General features: G+C 47.9%; 1 protein-coding gene across 3 annotated transcripts in view; it reads left to right on the top strand.

Annotated features, from left to right (window-relative positions):
* LOC104144763 (acid-sensing ion channel 2) overlaps positions 1-17,309 on the top strand; it is a 549,773-nt gene that overhangs the window by 436,163 nt on the left and 96,301 nt on the right. The window lies entirely within an intron of this gene.

Raw genomic sequence — 17,309 nt, 5'->3', positions numbered from 1 at the left:
TGCCACCGTTACCTATAAGAAAGCACCTGGCTGCCCTTGGGTCAGCGCAGATGCACCAGTCGGGAGTTTATCTGGGGGCTCTGCCATAGAGACAAGCCGGTCAGCTTAGGGCTCTGTTTTGCCAAAATTTCCTTGATTGAAAAAAATTCCTTTGGGACTGTTTGCAAGCTACAGTGCTGTAAGAGGAGCTAGTGGATTGCAGTAACTAATGAGAGAGTGCAAAGTGGACTTTTTGCATACCCCTTTTGTACTGCCTTGATAGCAGATGGATATTTATCGCACCTGGAATATTCTGCTCTCCGAACCTCTGCTGATGTCGAAGAGGAGGAGACGCGCGTTGTGATTAAACAGCCCTGCTGCCGGTGCTGGTGCCTGTAGGGAGCGAGAACTAGTTTGAGCTGTTGCTGCTCGGCGCTCGGGAGAGGAGTCGAACTCCCTGTTCTCTGAGCGCTGCCTGAGACGCGTGCCGAAAATCAGCAGAGAGCAGAGAGCATCCCTTCAGACTTGTCACGGCAGCCCACCTGGCTGCTAAATCGTAAGGGGGAGGAGAGAGAAAAATCTCGGAGGGATTCAAGTGAGCAGCCCGGGACTGTTCAGTTGGCATATGCTACTGGAAAGATGAGCAGAAATAGTACACTTGGAGAAAAAAAAAATGTTACTGAGAAAGGTGCTTTCTAGCAGTGGGGCAGCAAAAGGAAGCTTAGGAATAATGGGAGGGGAGGCGAGAGGCATCCTTTGGGCTGCGAAAGGCTGTCTCCCTCTTTCAATTTCTCCGGTTTACTAAATGTTTGGCAGCCGTTGCTATTACAGCCTGACTGCAGGTTTTGATAAACTCCTGGTTCAAGCCGCAGAGAGTGAGGCAAAGAGGATTTTTATTCACGCCGTGACGCGAAGCTGCTTTCGCTCGATGCGGACGACGGGCTCCGGGGTGGAGAGGGCGGATTGCTTGCCGTCGCCGTCCTCCGGGTTGCAAAACGCTCCGCAGCAGCCGCTTCGTACAGCGGAAGAGCGCTAGCGGCCGTGGCCGTCCCCGTGGTGGGGGGAAAGCCGCCTCTCAAGGGTCAGCATGAAGGACTGAGTTGTGCCTCAGCCCCTCAAGTTTTGCAGGGGGGGGCACCGGCAAACCGGAGCTGGGAGCGCTCTCCGTCTCTCTCGGAGCTGTGTATCCGCTTGCGGGGCCGAGGGATTCGCTGGGGGCGCTTGAAGCATCTGCGTGATGAGGTTCCTGGGTGTTTTTTGCTGCGGGGGCTCGTGGCCTCCGTTGTGCACGCCGGCACGACGTCGATCGGAAAACCGCGGCGTGGCTCTGCCTCTTCCTCCCCTCCTGAGCGGGCTGGAGCCCTGCTGGGGCACATGGGCCTGGGAAGGGGCGAATTTGGACCCTTTGCCAGCGGAGAGAAGCGGCTCTGGCTTCCCGGCCGCTGGGTAAAGCGGGGTGAGATGGGAACTGCTGCCAGCTGCCTCCTTCGCTGCGCATCCTTCCTCCTCCGTCTTTCCGAGGAAGGGAGCCACCCCTGCGTCGTCTTTGGGAGCTTCCCCCCCGTGAATCCCACGTGAAGAGAAATGCTCCTCGGTGAGGCCGAAGGAGATGCTGAGAACGGCTTCTCTGCTTGCGTCGTTGGCCAGGCGAGCTCACTGCCCTTTGCTGCGGTCTCGGCTCCGGGTACCGAATTCAGGGCTTGGATGCTGCTGCAGGACTCGAGGGCTTAAAAGTGAGCGTAGCGCTTCAAAGCATCGCTTTGGGTCTGGGCAGCTCGCAGCTCTGGCTTTTCCTCTCGAAACCAGAGGAAATGACACTAAGGAGGAGGAAGAAAATTGTGTGGTTTGAACCGGGCACAGATACGAAGCGGGAGAAAAAAAATCAAATGTAAACGGAACGAATACAAGCGTAAACGGTATTTTGCAGTTCTGATATCTGCTCGGATGCTCCACAGAGTGCTGGGGTTTTGTGTGTCAAAATGAAAGAGTGGGATAATGGGAAAGGTGATATCTTTTATTGGATAAAAAACCAGAAACATGTTTTTGAGGAAACAAGCCCTTCTGTGTCTGAAATAGAAGAAAGGCCTCTATATCTTTTTTTTCGCCCCAACTCTGTTAGTGCATCTCATATAAGAGATTATTTTTCCTTTCAACCTTGCTTTCCTTAAGCCCTAAGACGGTTGTGGCTGTTGAACTTCTGCAATGTGAAAAAGCAAAGGGCTACTTGAAAATAAGCACAACAGCAGAAAAAAAATAGTTTTGCTTCTTTTCAATTTGTATAAATATGGGAATTTTTTTGGTTGTTGTTTGCACTGTGGAATTTGTGGAACCCACTGCTGCGGGGCAAATGGTGAAACGGTTTAGTTACATTTGCATTACTTGTGCGTGACACTTATACATTATTCTCTCGCCTGTGCAAGTGAGCTTTGGTCAGCTCTGTGCAGCGTTTTCAGCTGGGATGTCGAGACAGGAATGCCTGCCCGTGGATCGAGACGGAGTCACATTGCCCTCAGTCGATGCACGTGGGTTTTTCTCTTTCTGCAAGCCAGGCCTAGGAGCTTGGCTGTTACATTGGATGATGTTTAAGCATGTGCTGGACTGTTGTCTCGAGTCAGAGGCTTTAAGAGAAGCAACTCTTCAGCAGCTGGAAGATACGGCTGAAGAAACTTCAGCAATTCAGAAACTTCTTCCAATTTCCAATATAAAACTATCAGAACTGGGCAGTTTTAACAATTAAAGATAGAATTTGCTTTCCCATGCAGTGGTGGCCCTATCTATCAGTAGCTGAATATCAGGATTAAGTGGACAATTGCTTTGTTCTGCATCACCTGAAATCTGGGTTTGATGTAGTTCACAAAGCCCTCTCTGTTTCTAAAATATTTATCTTGATTGTCCTGTCCTGTGCTTATTGATTTCTCCCCCCCTTTTTTTTTTCTTATGAGAAAGTTATTAATGTACCTTACGGGTCAGGGATTTATGAGCTAATTACCTCTTCCTGATTTAAGAACTTCCCGAATAAAGCTTGTCATCTTAGCTGCACCTCTGCCTAGGAAATAGTAGCTTGCAATTTGCCCATTGCAAGGGAAAGATATGCGGGTTGCATGGAAAGATGGAAGGTTTTATTCACTTTGCTGATTGCTCTGCTGTGAAACAACCCGGAGGGAAGGGTGTGATTTATGGGACTGCTTTGAAGGCTCTACAGTCAATAGCTATTAGTGTTTTTATTTGGTTATTGTTTGTTTTGAACCATTTGCATCCGTTCCTGGAGTTAGGGGCCTTATGGGATAGTAAGTGGATGGAGAGCTGGGTGTTGCTCTTTTGCAGGATAATGCTTTTTTTTCTTTCTTTTTTTTTCTTCTTCTTTTTTTTTTTTTTAAATGTTCTTCTATGCCCAAATAGTGCTGGGGTGTGGATCTTTTTCTTGGTCTCCCCACCAGCTAACGTGCCATGTCTACTGTGAAGCTGCCACCCATCAGACTAAACAAATGAGACATTTCCAGCGCTGGGTTCGCATCGGGTTTCGGTCTGACTGCAGCGAGTAAATGGTGTGCCTCCGGCTTGGATTGACGTAAGCTTAGAGTATCTGCAAGAGCCATATTTAGCAGCACCATAACTAATTGCACAGCAATTTCAGCATGCGTGTGTGGTTTTGTTTTGTTTGGGGATTTTGCTCACTATGCTACAAACAAACAGTTTTATCCAATCCCTTTTCAGACTGCTATTCCATTTGTTTTTATTTTTTGTTTTTTTTTTTTTTTAGCGCCAGTTCCAAACATAACTTAAATCTGGCTTGCTGTTACTATTAGCTCTGGAAAGGAAGTGGGTTGCATTTAATTACACCGATGTGGGGCTGAAGCGTTAAATATGCTACTGATTTGTACAACTGCCATTTAAAGGAACTACAAGTGGAGCCAGTTGGATTCAGTTTTGCTCGTTAAAACAGCACTGCCAAGTCCGTGCTCTCCTCACCAGACTGCAGTGGCATTAAGTAATATTACTCATTTTGTGTTAGCTAGCATCAAAGGATCCAAGGAGAAATAAGGACTGAGCTGTGCTAGATGCTGCTTGAGTGCAGCAAAAGACGTTGCTTGCCGTGAAAGATTGGCTCCAAAAAGAGGTCTGAGGGTTGTAGCGTCTGCTTGGGTCAACTAATCCCTGCGTTAAGGCTAAGGATCTTGTGTTAGATGTTCTCGCTTTCGTGTCAACTTGGTTGCTGAGGTAAGGCTCATGACTGCAAAAAGTAGAGGGGAATAAAAATTGAGATGTACTGGCTATGCAGTGGGCAGTGGGACGTGGTTTTGGTGCTGGTCCCTGTGAGGGAAGGAGCAGATGAACCTGTGCTCCCATGAGCGCTAACCTGCCGGGCTCTTCTCAAGTGGTGGCTTCTTCTACCCTCCTCTCCTGCGGCCTTGGAGATTGCCACCATGTTTCTGGATCCTGGCCAGACACAAGATGGGCGCTGAGCTGCTCAATAGTCTTTCTAGAGCAAGTTTCTTCTGGAGGGTTTGGGAACCCCAGAGTAGGTCCATGGAGCAAGGAGACACGGGCAGTATGCATAATTGGAGGTCCTGGGTTTGTTCCCTTGCCCTCTTTTTAGTAGGCCGTGTAGATTGTATTTGGCACGCTTTTTATCATCACAGGGGTTTTGATGTAGGAGTCTGAAGTGGGATGTGGCACCTAAGCCCCTTTTATTATTATTATTTCCAGCGGATAACCTAATTTGTCTTGTGCCATGGGAATGATAGACCACATCAGGAGAACACCAGCTGACAAAGGTACTGCAGGGCCTTGACTTGATTTGTGAGGGCTTCTTGCCTTGATATTTGAGCGGAGGGATGGCAAGGTGTTAGCTGGGAGAGGAGGAAAGGCAGGGAGCAGGTGGAGGTAGAGGGCTTGTCCAGAGCCTGGGAGGGAATTAAAATAATTGGCACATTGGTGTGAGGAGACATTGTCTGGAGGCTACCAGAGCAAGGGGAGCTTGGTGCGACAGTGTCTGGAATTGGTGTTGAGGGGTTCCTGCTTTCCTGGCTATTCATGGGTCTTTGGAGTTAAAATTAGCCCTCTGATGTTCTAATCTTCATCAGCGTGGCTGTCTGCCAAAACGCCTCATGCTTCTTGGCATATGGCGTGGATAAGGTGTACATTTTGTTTCGAAAAGGGCTGGCTCTGCTTCCCCGTCTAGTCTTTCAAGGGGACGTGGATTAGTTCTGGTTGAAATTCAGACCTCTTGTCTCCCGGGTGACTTAGAGTTTAGTTTTTATTTTCCTATATTTTTTTCCTTTTTTCTTCTTTTCAAACTAGGTTTGATCTTGGAATTTTTTATGACATCAGCAATGTTTTTGTTTTGGTGTCATCTTTTTGACTTTTTATGTTCTACTTAAATGTAGGCCCTAAAGCCAAAGCAGAATGCTTGTGTAATTTTCCATGGCACGTCTCAATTTCCACTGAAAAATGCCATTTCTTTCCAAGCAGTTCTCTTGGACCATTTTTGGCCAGTTCTTACTTGAGTGTATTTTAGCTAGAGATGTTCCTGGTACTTTTCAATGCAGTATGAAACGGAGATGAGGAAGATAATATGCAGTTGCAATGAAACTGTGTTTTCCACCCTCTTCTTTGGAGCATCTCCTTGCAAGAAAAAAAATACTGATGAATTGAGGGCAGTCGGGAGGATAACAGCAATAAAAGAGGTGGTGAGGATTGATTCATGAGGAAGGACCAAAGGAGCCTTGCGAGTTGGTTGAACCAAGGAAGGCTGCGATAACTGGCTGTGCTTCTTTGACGATGTAGCTTCTAATGAGAGTTTGTTTGGGCTGGAGCAGAACAAATTCACACCTGGTTGAAGAAAAAACTTCAGAGCAAGAGCAAGAGAAAAACTTACCTAATTGGCCTTTGACCGGAGACTGGCTATCGAGAACGTGCTGTGGGGAGCAATCCTTTATTATCTTGAGGATCATCAATTTGGCCCAGTAAGGCTTCTCCAAGTCTTGTGTGTGTGTTTGTTTGTTTTGCTTTGTGTTTTTTATGACATTGGTTTTTAAAGGCTGGCATAAAAGTGCTTTGAGGAATGTGCCTTGCTGCTGCATCAGCATGAACATCTCGACTCCATCAAAACATCATGGTGGCCAAGGCCAGAGTGAAATTTTTCAAGCTGATTCAGAGATGGGCTGTCTGGGCTCTTGCTGACCACGGGAACTTCTCAGACTGTGTAGGACGAGAGCGGTCAGGGCATCCGAGAGAATTGCTCTACCCTATTAATTTATAAAATATATTGTATCTTCCTTTTTTTTTTTTTCTTCTGGTTTTGCAGGCTCTCAGTCTTTATTTCAGGGGAGTGCTGCACAACAAGAACTTAACCGTGGAGAAAATCTTTGAAGACTGAATGTCTTTGCGGCTTGGCAGGCTTCCTTTGGGCTGCTTGGCCTTTGCCAGAAACTCTTGCACTTTGCCCAGTTTTGGCTTGGCGTTAGCTCTGTCGAAGGGCTAAGCCATTTCCCTGTAGGCAGTTGGGGCAAAACCTTGCCTGAGAGCTGCCTCCTGGGCTGGTGAGGCACAGACACGCTTGTGTTGTGTGATCAGTTGTGGGCTCCTTGGGCTTCACGAGGCTGAAGGAGCAAGGATTGCGATCTCTTGGCCAGCCGAATTTGGGAATCGCAGGGCTGGGTTGGGCTGGGTTGTGCCGATAACATGCTCTCAAGTGTTTTGCAACCTGTGCTCGGAAGCCACCCAGGTGCAAGCAGCTATTGAGCTTTTGGGCACTGATGGGTCTTAATGTAACCTGGGCAGGGGTTTGGGGCGAAAACTATGGGAAAAGTTATTTTAAGCACTCGGAAAAATCCATTCAGTAGGCGAGAGCTTCTACCCTGTCTCTTCAACTCAGGTTTTTTTCCGCTGCCACCCTGTTTCGTCCACATTTCTCCTGAGTTATGGTCCTATTGCGTTGCTGGGTTGGAGCACGGGACCAAAGCCCTTTGCTCGCTTAGGGACGCGTAGGCGTGCTGTTTGTGGTGGGGAGGGAGGAGGGCTTTTGGGAGGGGGGGAATCAGACCTACCAAAATCCTTCCTCTCTTTTTGCAGGTTATCTTGTGCATTTTTCTTTTTTTCTAAGTACTTGGGTTTTTTTTTCATTTGTGCTGAAGCCATCAGTCAGGAAAAAAAGTAACTGTTAGTCGCCCGCGAAATATGTAATCATCAACATAGGTTTGTTTTGGTCATATAATAGATTCCAAATAATTACTTGCCGCCCTACAGCAGGATACGTATAATTAGGGTCATAATTACAGCTGCCTACCACTCAGGGATTCGGTGAAGGCTTAATTAATATTTGCGAGTCGCTTCAAGATCCTCCAACCATCTACTAATATGTACAGAATGCAAAGAATAATGATTTCGGTATTGTTATGGAGGCACCTAAGCAAAACGGCGCGGGGAGGTTCAATACAGTGGAAACCCAGGCTTTTGGCAGAATGGGAATAAGTCAGAAATACTCCGGCGCCCTGCTGCTCCCGCGCACTTCCGAGATGTTGGAGGGAGTTTATTTAATGAAAATGGCTGTGGGGTGTCTGTTATTCCCTGGAGGCTGCTGTAGTTTTTACTTTCTGCAGGGCATAGTTCAGGGTTATGCTGCTTCTCCTGAAATCCCTGTGCTGCCGATGCCCGTTCCCGGCTGCTACGTGGGGTCGCTCAGGCTTTGCAGCATCCCTGGCGGCTTCCAAATTCCTCCGGAAACGGTCGCTTTTCCTGGTGGGACAGTTGAAATCGGAGCTTTTTCTTTCACTCTAGGAGGTCCTGCCTGCAGGCTTGCCGTCACCTGACCTGGCATGGCAGAAAACTGCTGGAGTTGACTTGTAGGGAGTTACCTGAAAACCTGCTTGCATTTATTCCTGGCGTGGCTGGGGCTGTGCAGTACAGCCAACTATTCTTCCTTCACCCTCCTTTGCCCGTCTGGCTGATTGCAATTTTCTTGTTTTCCCTTGTACTTCTGCACTGTCTCTTTGCAGTATTCTCCCCCCCTCCTTTTTTTTTTTTTTTTAAACCATCAATTAATTTCCTTTTCTTTTTCCAGCTCTCTCTCCTGCTCTGTGACCGAGGCAGAGTTCACTGGTGAATCTGATTTATTCTGGAATGTGCTCTTCACCACAGTTTGTTTTTTTTTTTTTTTTTCCCTTTCTTTCTGAAAATAGGGGTCCTGTTGTTGCAAAACTCTGTGCTAATGTAGTGGCTTCATTTATCTCTCAGGCAGGTCTGGGAATTCTTTTTCTTTTTTTTATCATCGCCCCGAGCACTGTAATTTCATGCGGTGGGAGCAGGTATTTGTGATTTAGTTTTTATTGTTCCGCTCCTCTCTCCCCAGTTTTGCAGTTTACTTCCGAAATAAAACAAACTCGGGCAAAACATCCTCCTCGACACCCTTGAGCTTTTAATTTTTCAGTAATAAGTGTGAACGTAAATTAAGAGCTAGAGCCGTTACTGATCTCATGACCACACTCGCTCACATACTGATTTTCACATGGTATATTAAATCAAGAAGAATGGCCTGTTATAATATAATTAGCTGTGATTCACAAGCAGGAATTACTGTCGCCAGTGTGGGACAAAAGTCGCGTAATACGATTGAAAAGGATGGAAACCTCTGTGTTTTGGGTTTTTTATTTTTTTCCCCTCCTGTTTGCATTTTAAAAATGTTTCAACAGCTGGAAAGGAAGAAAACCTGCAAGAGGGAATTGGCTAGGTATTTTGTAATGAATTTATGTAATGATTAAAAGTGTCTCATTGCGGGCATGTAAATCTTCATATGCCCCCAGCATATGTTCCTGACAAAAATAAAGAACCTCATCAAGTAGCTTTATTAGACTTAATGCATCAGTGCTTCCCAGCCTGCTCTTGTGGAAGGACCCCAGTCTGAGGGTCCTGCCCTTTGCTCCTGAGCAGTGGGCAGGAGCAAAGACAATAGCAGCTTGACCGTAGAGCTGTGCTCCTTTTGCTCCAAACTGCTCTAAAAAAACAGCCGAGATTTGAGATATATGCCATTTTTTGCAAGCAGTTGGAGAAACGGGGAGGCTCTGAGTAACCTCTCCCTCTGTCCTTGAGCGAAACGCTGTCCGCCTGCACCGGGCTGTGATTTATTTTCACGATCCCTTCGAAAATTTGCTCCTCAGGGCTGTGGACCCCAAACTTTTGCCTCTGTTTCCTGGGAAAGATGCTGCCGGTTTTATTCAAAACCGTATGGAGTCCATGCACGAGGTCTGCTGGGCTCTGACCTGGATTTGTGCTCTTCTCTAGAGGCTGGTAATTCTGCCTTCATGTGGAAGTTGCTCAGTTAGTATCTGTGGAGAGACCTCCAGCTTTCTCCATCTGGATGGGAATGTCAGTGCGATGCCCTCCGAATCCATCCTGGGTGTCGAGTGTCTCCTGTTTTTAAAATGGGCTGTTTGAAAACTTTGTGTGAGAGAGGAAAAGCCCTCTCTCTTCTCACTCTGTCCTATAACCAGGCGATGGGAAGAGAGACTGTTATCTCAACCTCTGCCCGCGGGCAAATGCAGTGACCAAAATACCCAGGAGAACAGATCCGAAATCACTGCAACAGAAATTGCAAACTTACAAGTGGAATTAAAATGATTTTTTATTTTCTTTGAAATCTGTTTAACTTGTTTAAAAACAGCCCTTTCTCAACATGTTGAGGGTGAAGCAACGAGTTAAGCGGCTCCGAGGGAAAACCTAGCTGGTCACCTGGGAGAGTGTAAGCTCAGGGTAAGGGTTCAGGGTCGGCCCATGCCTGAACGGGGGGGTCGTAACCGCTCTCTCCGACGCCCGGGTTTAACGCGCTGTTGGAGCTTGGCTTGTTTCGCTAGCCCAACCTCGGAGAGGATTTTCGGAGCAGAGCCGAGATAATGATCGAAGCTGATTTATGTACAACGCAGCTTTGCCTTAGCTGTGCAACGGCCCTGGGGCTCCCCTTAAATGGGTCCGTTATAAATCCTCATCTTTTCTAATAGTAAATCAGTCCCATATTGCCTTTAATTAAAGCTGGAAAGGCTGTGTCGTACAGGCAGCTGGAGAGATGGGCTAACGGGCTTTTCCCTTCGCAAGCCACAAACCAGCACGGCTTTTCCATGCCTGTAGTCACCACCGTGTTTAATTTTTTTTAAAGCTGGAGCCTGGGTGCGTTGCCAAGGATTAAAATGAATGGCTCCACTGCAAGCGCTCCCAGCTTGTTTCTCTTCCCTGTGCCCTCTCTTGTCCTGCCGCTCGGGGGCATATCGGGCAATTTTTCTTGATGTTTCCCCAAAATCAGCCCCCGTGCCCTTTGAGGGTGGGGATGCAGAGATGTCCTCAGCCTTTTGATGGCCTCTTGCTATGCGGGGGGCGAGCTGGTGGCTCCAGGAGGCCATTTCAGTGTCACGATTTCTGCTTGCTGCTACCTCATTAAATAATGAAAGTGCGGTCTCCGGATGTTAAGCATGTGATCTTCCTGACTTGAAAACCATGGTTTTTGTGACACTGGAGGGCAGAGGCTTTTCCGTGGCTTTGTTGTCAGGCAAATGGAGTAAAAAGACAGACGGGGCAGACGGATGTTCCCGCGTTGGCAGGTTTTTTCCTCCTGCCCTGTCCTCCTAAGCCCTGCGTTGCTCTCTGGGCCGGGATCCTGGCTGCTCTTGAGCTCCCAGCCCGCTCCCCAGCCGCCTCGGGGCCCCCGAATCGCGGTGCTGCGTTACAAGGCTGGGTGCTCTGCACCGATCTGCGTGACTTTCCCCGTTCCTCCCTCTCCTTTCCAGGATCTCCCTGCCGCCCCGGCCACATTTGTCATTGTCCCGTTCCCGCCGCTGTCCCCAGATGTTGGCTGCCTTGGAGGCTCATGGGAATCCAGCTGTGCTGCTTCTCTATGGCCTGAATCCAACGCACGTTGCTCTTCTGATCGTGCAGTGTTTTCAGCATGATATTGAGCTCCAGCCTTTTTGGCCGAGCGCTAACACACGTTAAAAGTCGTCTGCCTCTGATTTTTCCGGTGATAGGCAGTTCACCGCTGCTCAGATGTTTCATTGCTACGGTCAGAGCTTTACGCCTTGTGTTGCTTCAGCTACCTTCCGTTTCCAGTCAACCTTGCTTAATTTTTTTTTTTTTTTGCATTAAATGAAAGTAGCTGTAACTTACACCATTCTGGAGGCAGCGTTGAACTGGGGCTTGGGGCTCCAGGGTTGTGCTCAGGAACCTCGAGCAAGTCACTTGGGTGCTGCCATTTGCTTTGTGTAAATTAGAGCTGATGGCGATGCCTTGGGCTGCAGGAGTGTTATGCGTGCTTCAATATCTCCAAGGCTCTTATGTATCAAGGAAATTGGAAGCAGCTGTAAAATGATGTTCTTGGCTGGGTCGGGAGGCACCGTAAATTTATTAGTGTCCTGTGACGGAGTAACTTGCTGCTTGGACATGTTTCATCTCAACAACAGGCATTTCTCACTATTGGCTGCGGGGGATTTATAGCTGCAGGGTGTGCGAATACCGCTCCAAATTTTGTGAACTGCACGTTTTTGTTCACATAAATATCTTTTCAAAAGACCTTTTGCTCAGGAGCCTCTACGGTTGGACTTTGCAGGAGAGAGTGTTTCTTTTCACCAGGTTCAAATGAGCCAATCTGACAAGAATTTGGTCCAGTGCCATGCTACTCCCACTGACTTAAGCCATCATTATTGGATGATGAGTTGTAGCATAGGTGAAAAGGTGACATTTATGAAATAACAGGTCCCTTTCTGCTCCTGCACCTCCGAATTCCCAAATTTGGGGAGGTTAAATTTAGAGTGACTTATGGATTTGAGATCTGCCACCTCTTGGGGAAATATATAATAATACACACATGGGAACAGGGTAGATCAACATAAATTGCAGGTTTTGTAGCTTTACGTTGCTCAGGCTGATGGTGCATGATGTTACTGGACAGCACACCATGTAGCAGCAGACGGGAGTTGCTCACTGTGCTGGAGATGGTCACGGGTGAGTGAGTTGCTACACATGAAAATGTACTGAATGGTTTAGCAGGCAAGAATCCTGACAGTTGGCTGCAGGTTAATAAGAAATATCATATTAAGAGAGTTAAAGTTTTGCTCTTGTAGTTGTGCTTTGCCTTCTGGCTTGGGAGTTGCTGGAGATTAAATTTCTAAGCCTCCGTTTATGATCGTAAGGATGAGGCACTGAGCTTTAAAAAGGAAAAAAAAGTTCATATCTGTCCTCACCACTTCCTTCTAAACATCAACTATTGTGGAATTACCCAGTGCAAGGATGTGGTGATGCCGAGAAATAGAGCCGCTAGCGCGGTGCCCATCGCTCGCCCTCCTGCAGCGGCTTTGCTGGCCCTGGGGACAGCGGGTTTGTGTCGCCGCGCGTTGGCCTTGTGGCACTGGCTCTTTCCTGAGCTGTGGAATTGCAGGGGAATTTTATCCAAAGCCTCAGGAAAGATGTACATAGGAGCAAAGACCTAAAGCGGATCCTCTGGGCTCAGCGGTAGCAGGACCAGATGCAAAGTAATGGGACTGTCGCAGTGGGGCAGATAGGACGTTAGGTTCCTCGGTCACAGCAATTTGTCAAAGAGGCCTAATCTGAGCATATATACATATAGATGTGTATCTGTCTATCTATCTATATTGCATATATATGTCCCTGAGAACGTGGGGACGAGATGTATCAGAGGGGCTTGGAGGAGCAGGGAGGTCTGGGAAGGGTGCAGAGAAACCCCCTCTGCCAGGTGCTTTCACCTTTGATGCAAACGTGGAGCTGCTTAAAGATTAGCCATAGTTAGTAAAAGAAAAATAGTTGAGAAACACAGATTCCTGTTACCTAGAGTTAAGCTATAGCTCCCTGCGCCAGAATAGCCGGGATGAACACGGTAGCTGGATGGAACAAAAGCCCTGGGTGATTTTAGGATGGCTATAAATATCGTTAAGGATGTGGTCAGCTAAGGAGAATGAAGTTACAGGCTTCAGGGCTGGAGATGAGAAACGCAGGAGTCAGGAGGAAATGTTTTATCCTCTTTTAAATCCTAATAGGATTTGCTGCGGTGCTGGTTTTTGCCTTGCTCCCATGCATGAGGTATGGGCCACTGCTGGCGAAGCGGCACGCATGTGCTAACCTGCTCTCATCTGCTGTGACAGCTCTTCCGGTGCTAGCAACATCTGGAGACATTTGCAGCTGGCCAAAAAGAAGAAAGGCAGAAAGATGCCAAGTGTTAGGGAAGAGCTTCAAGTTTGGGGTAGGTGCCTGCGGAGAGGTAGGCGGTGGGATTTTTGCTATCCGAACATTAAAAATAGCACACGACGCACTCCTCCTTGCATTTCTGAGCCTGCTTGACTCATCAGCCTGCTTTTTTTTAATTTGCACTGTGCATTTGGGATCTTCCTGATTTGCTTGCTCTCCTGCCTCGGCGGTGCCTGCGCTGTGCAGTAGGAAGGTGCTGGTAGGATGTGCCTGAGTCCTCTCGCTGCTGCGTCCGCTCTTGAAGCAAAAGATGGAGAGAAGCCTTGGAAAAGGGAAAGGAGAAGGGCTGTGCAGTGCTGTACAGACTCATAGTTGGGTATAGGGGGAATATATATATGGGGGAAATGGAAAAGGACCTGCTATTTCAGAGAGGAAGTTAAGGTTTAAGTTGAAAGTAAGGAAAAACCAGAGGCCCCTACAGAAGTCTTTCCTCCCATCCTAAAATAAGTGTTATGATAAGGGGAGTTAGGGGCTATCTAACTTCTGAAGGGGTACGGGGCTCTTTTTTTGCATGCATCTCTACGTTGGCAACTTATAAAATATCCTGGTCACCCTTTCTTGCACCTGCATGTACTGGAGCAAAGCGTGGTTTAATGAAAGGGTATTTAAGATGGACATAAGCCCCGTGAAGCAGTGCATGGCCATTGGGCTCTTCCACTGCTAATGGTGTTTGCCAGCCCCTATTTAGTAGTTGGAAGGCTGAGGTTTAAGAGATTGGGGTTTTGGCTTCCTGGACAAACTCTTGGCAACCCCATCCTTTCCCAGTGTCTCCTCTTGCATCGGAGAGGAACGGCTGTTGCCCATTGCGGGCAGCCCACACCCTGCAACTGGGGATGGCTCGAGCTCGCCCCCAAGCCCTGTTACCAGCTGGGCTCTTGGAGCTGGTGCCATCACGGCAGTGTTGGAGTTGAAGCTCAGCTTATATCTTTGGGGACATATTGGGGATTTCCTCTCCCCAAGGGTGTGTGTGTGTGGGCATCAGCCTCTTTGAGCTTTGGCTGTGGGACCTGCAAGGTTTTGGGAGAAGGATCTCACCTCTTGTAGAAGTCCCCAGCATGTCCTTGTCAACCTAGCATGAGAAATGCTTTGATTTGTCTACATAGAGCAAACCGAGCTGCATCGTAACCCAGCTGGGCCAGCTCTGTCCCAATTTCTACATGCCACTAAGCCACCATTGACCCCAAAACTGGCCTTTTTGTGCCTCTCAGGTGGAGCGGAAATGAATAAATCAGAAATCCTCACTGAGCGACTCTGGAGAAACCAGCTTTCCCGAGCAGAAATAAGACAGTGCAATAACATTTCTTATGGTCGGGTACAAAAGCGCGTGAGAAACATGGCATTAACTTTTGTTTTCATTTGGCAAAGAGATTTTTCTCCTTTGGCCTACGTTTCCTGCCTGTCTTGTTACAGATGAGCTCCGGTTAAGATGAAGGAAAGGTTTAACCATCGGGGCTGGCAGTGTGAGCCTGTGCGTGGCGTTAAGGTGGTTTATTAGGGGGACTGCTGGCTTCAGGTCAAGTACAGCTGAGAGGGGCGGCAGTGCCGCAGCTGGATCCTCGCCTCTGCTGGCCACCGATTTTCCTGTGCTTTTCACCTCTGCGCTGGCGGGAGGCCGAGTTGGACAGGCTCAAGCAGCGAGTTTCGACCTCTGACGGAGAAAAAGCAACAAGTGCAGAGGGGTCCGAGATGCCTCAAATGAGGCCGTTTCCCAGCAACTAAACAGGCGCGAGAAAAACACAAAATACTTGGTGTCTGACAACCTGGTTGTTTCAGAAGAGGTGCGGGAGGCTTCAGCGGTTGTCAGTGTTAGTCTGGCGTGTGATCTGTTTTCGCCTTGTTCTCCCCTGGGTTTGTAAAGGTGATGCCCTTTTGATATTGCACATCAAGAAAACCGGCTCCCGGCGGCCGATGTGGGCATCCCCAGCAGAGCAGAGGGAAGCGGAGGCAGTAAGTTGATTACATTATGCCCGGAGCTTGTTTGCTTTCTCATCTTTTAAATATAACAAGCAGCAGTGACTAAATAACGAACGGGAAAAAAGTTGACACGTAGTAAGGTTAAAGCTCATGGTGATGGAAACATGCTGTATGGCTTTTTGGAAACAAAACGGGTTCTTTTTGAGCAGTAAGCTGCGATACGCTGGGCCAGCGCTCGGGTTAGGTTACATCCTGCCTTTCCAGTTGTCTGGAAGTGCCTGGTGTTCGCGATGTGGGAATTGGTGCAGGTTTAGTACTTTAGAAATGGCTTTATTTAGTGTTGTGCAGGCACTAGCGTGGAAACCCTTGAAGCGGGAGCTTTCATTGTCCTCCTTATAAAAGCGGGCAGGATGTTGAAGCACTGAAAGTTGCAGGACTTGTTAGAGCAGCTCAAACGCCGAGCCCGATGCGAGCACCCTGCTCAAACGCCGCAGCAAGCTGGTACCGCCCCAGGCCTGCCAAATCCTAGTTAAGCAAATGCTATAAAAATTGCATGCTTAAGGGAAGACTCATAAACTTTGCAAAACAATTTGTTCATGATATGAGAAAGCAGGTGAATATTTGTCTGCATGTGAACTTTAGGGACGCATCAGTGGAAAGTTTGGGGTCTCGCCCTTGGTAGAGCTGGTGGTGGGGACTGCAGGCAGCTGGTGAGCTGTCCCTGCACTTGACAAGGACTTGAGCCCCGGCTTGGGGTAATTAGTGTTGCTGAAGCTGAAAAACAATTTATTATCCATGCTAGCTTAATCCTGAGCTCTCTGCAGGGAAGAGGCTCTGGTCTGAGCTTTAGTTACTCTTGGGGCCAGTCCCTGGGTGGTACAGGGTCTGCCAAGACTCTTCATTGCCTCTTCAGCCTCCTGCCTTGTTTTTTAAGGACTGGAAGAGCTTGGGAGGCCACTGGTCATCTTCACTTATGGTTTTCTTCTCTCATCTCTGTCACTATTTCTCTATTGCACCCTGAGATGGAGGAGCCGCTCGTGGGCATCTCGGCAGCATCTTAGTCTGTGCGTGCTGTGCTTTGGGTGTGGGTGCTGAGCCGAGCTCCCCTGTGGCCCTGTTGCAGCACAGAGACAAGCTGCAAGAAAGGTGGGTGCAAAAGCTACTCCACTTTCTTAAAAAACTGCTTATGCTTTCCCCAAATGTGGATAGACCAGGCTGGCTGTGCTTGCCTTGGGTGGTGTCTCTGGTATCTTCAGCTTCTCTGCTGTTGCCCTTGACCTTGTCTATGGCAAAGGTGGAGGGTGTCTGATGATTTACTTTACTCAGGTAGGACCACCAGTGGCTGATACTGGTCCACAAGGGTCAGTGAGTGGAGGTATTTGATCATAGGTGGGAGCCACTGAACTTCAGGTTGTGTCACTTCTGTGGGTGAAACACCATCACTGTTTCCTGGTAATTAGGAATAAGCAACACACCTGTAAATAGGAAAGACTGAATCAGGGAGTTTGCAAGAATAGAGAGAGAACGCGTCAAACACCAGCTTGTATCACGCAGCTTCTCTGCTTTATGGGAAAGCTAAAAACAGAGAACCTGGACTGACCCTAGCTCAGATGACACGGATCCCCAGCAGCATCCGTACAAACAGACCCCCATGACTCCTTGTTCTTGGGCTGAAGTCACCTTGCCAGCATCTGCTTTTCTCCCTCTCGTTACCTTTTCTCCCAATGACAGCCTGTGCGTTTATTGCACAGAGTTGGGCTCCGCTCATTCGTCTTGGCTCTCCCTTGGTGTGTGATGGAAAATGTTTTCAGAACTGACAAAGTTCTGATGAACTTTGAGGAGGGAATGTTTATGCCTTGGTGAAAGGGCTTTTGCCATTGATGTAGGTATTTTTGTTGTGATTTAATTAGATTAGTACTCGAGGTTTGGTGGCCAGCTGTTCACTTTGTAGACAGGCAAAAAAAAAAATTCCAGTGTTATACTCCTGCTGCTTTCTTCTTGTAATGAGCTTGTTAGCAATTAGTTGCTATTGGAACCGGCTTCCATGGTGTGGAACGGTAATGCAACAAGCTCAGCATCTGAAAAGTCTTTTTTTTTTTTTTTTTAACGTGAACTGGGCGGAGAGGGGCTGGAATAAGTGCTTTAAAGACCTTGCTTTGGCAGGAATCAGCAGCACA

The sequence above is a fragment of the Struthio camelus genome, chromosome 25 (assembly GCF_040807025.1).
Source record: "Struthio camelus isolate bStrCam1 chromosome 25, bStrCam1.hap1, whole genome shotgun sequence".
Classification (NCBI taxonomy): Eukaryota; Metazoa; Chordata; class Aves; order Struthioniformes; family Struthionidae; genus Struthio; species Struthio camelus.
The sequence above is the reverse complement of the archived record's forward strand: the minus strand, read 5'-3'. Positions and strand labels throughout refer to the sequence as shown.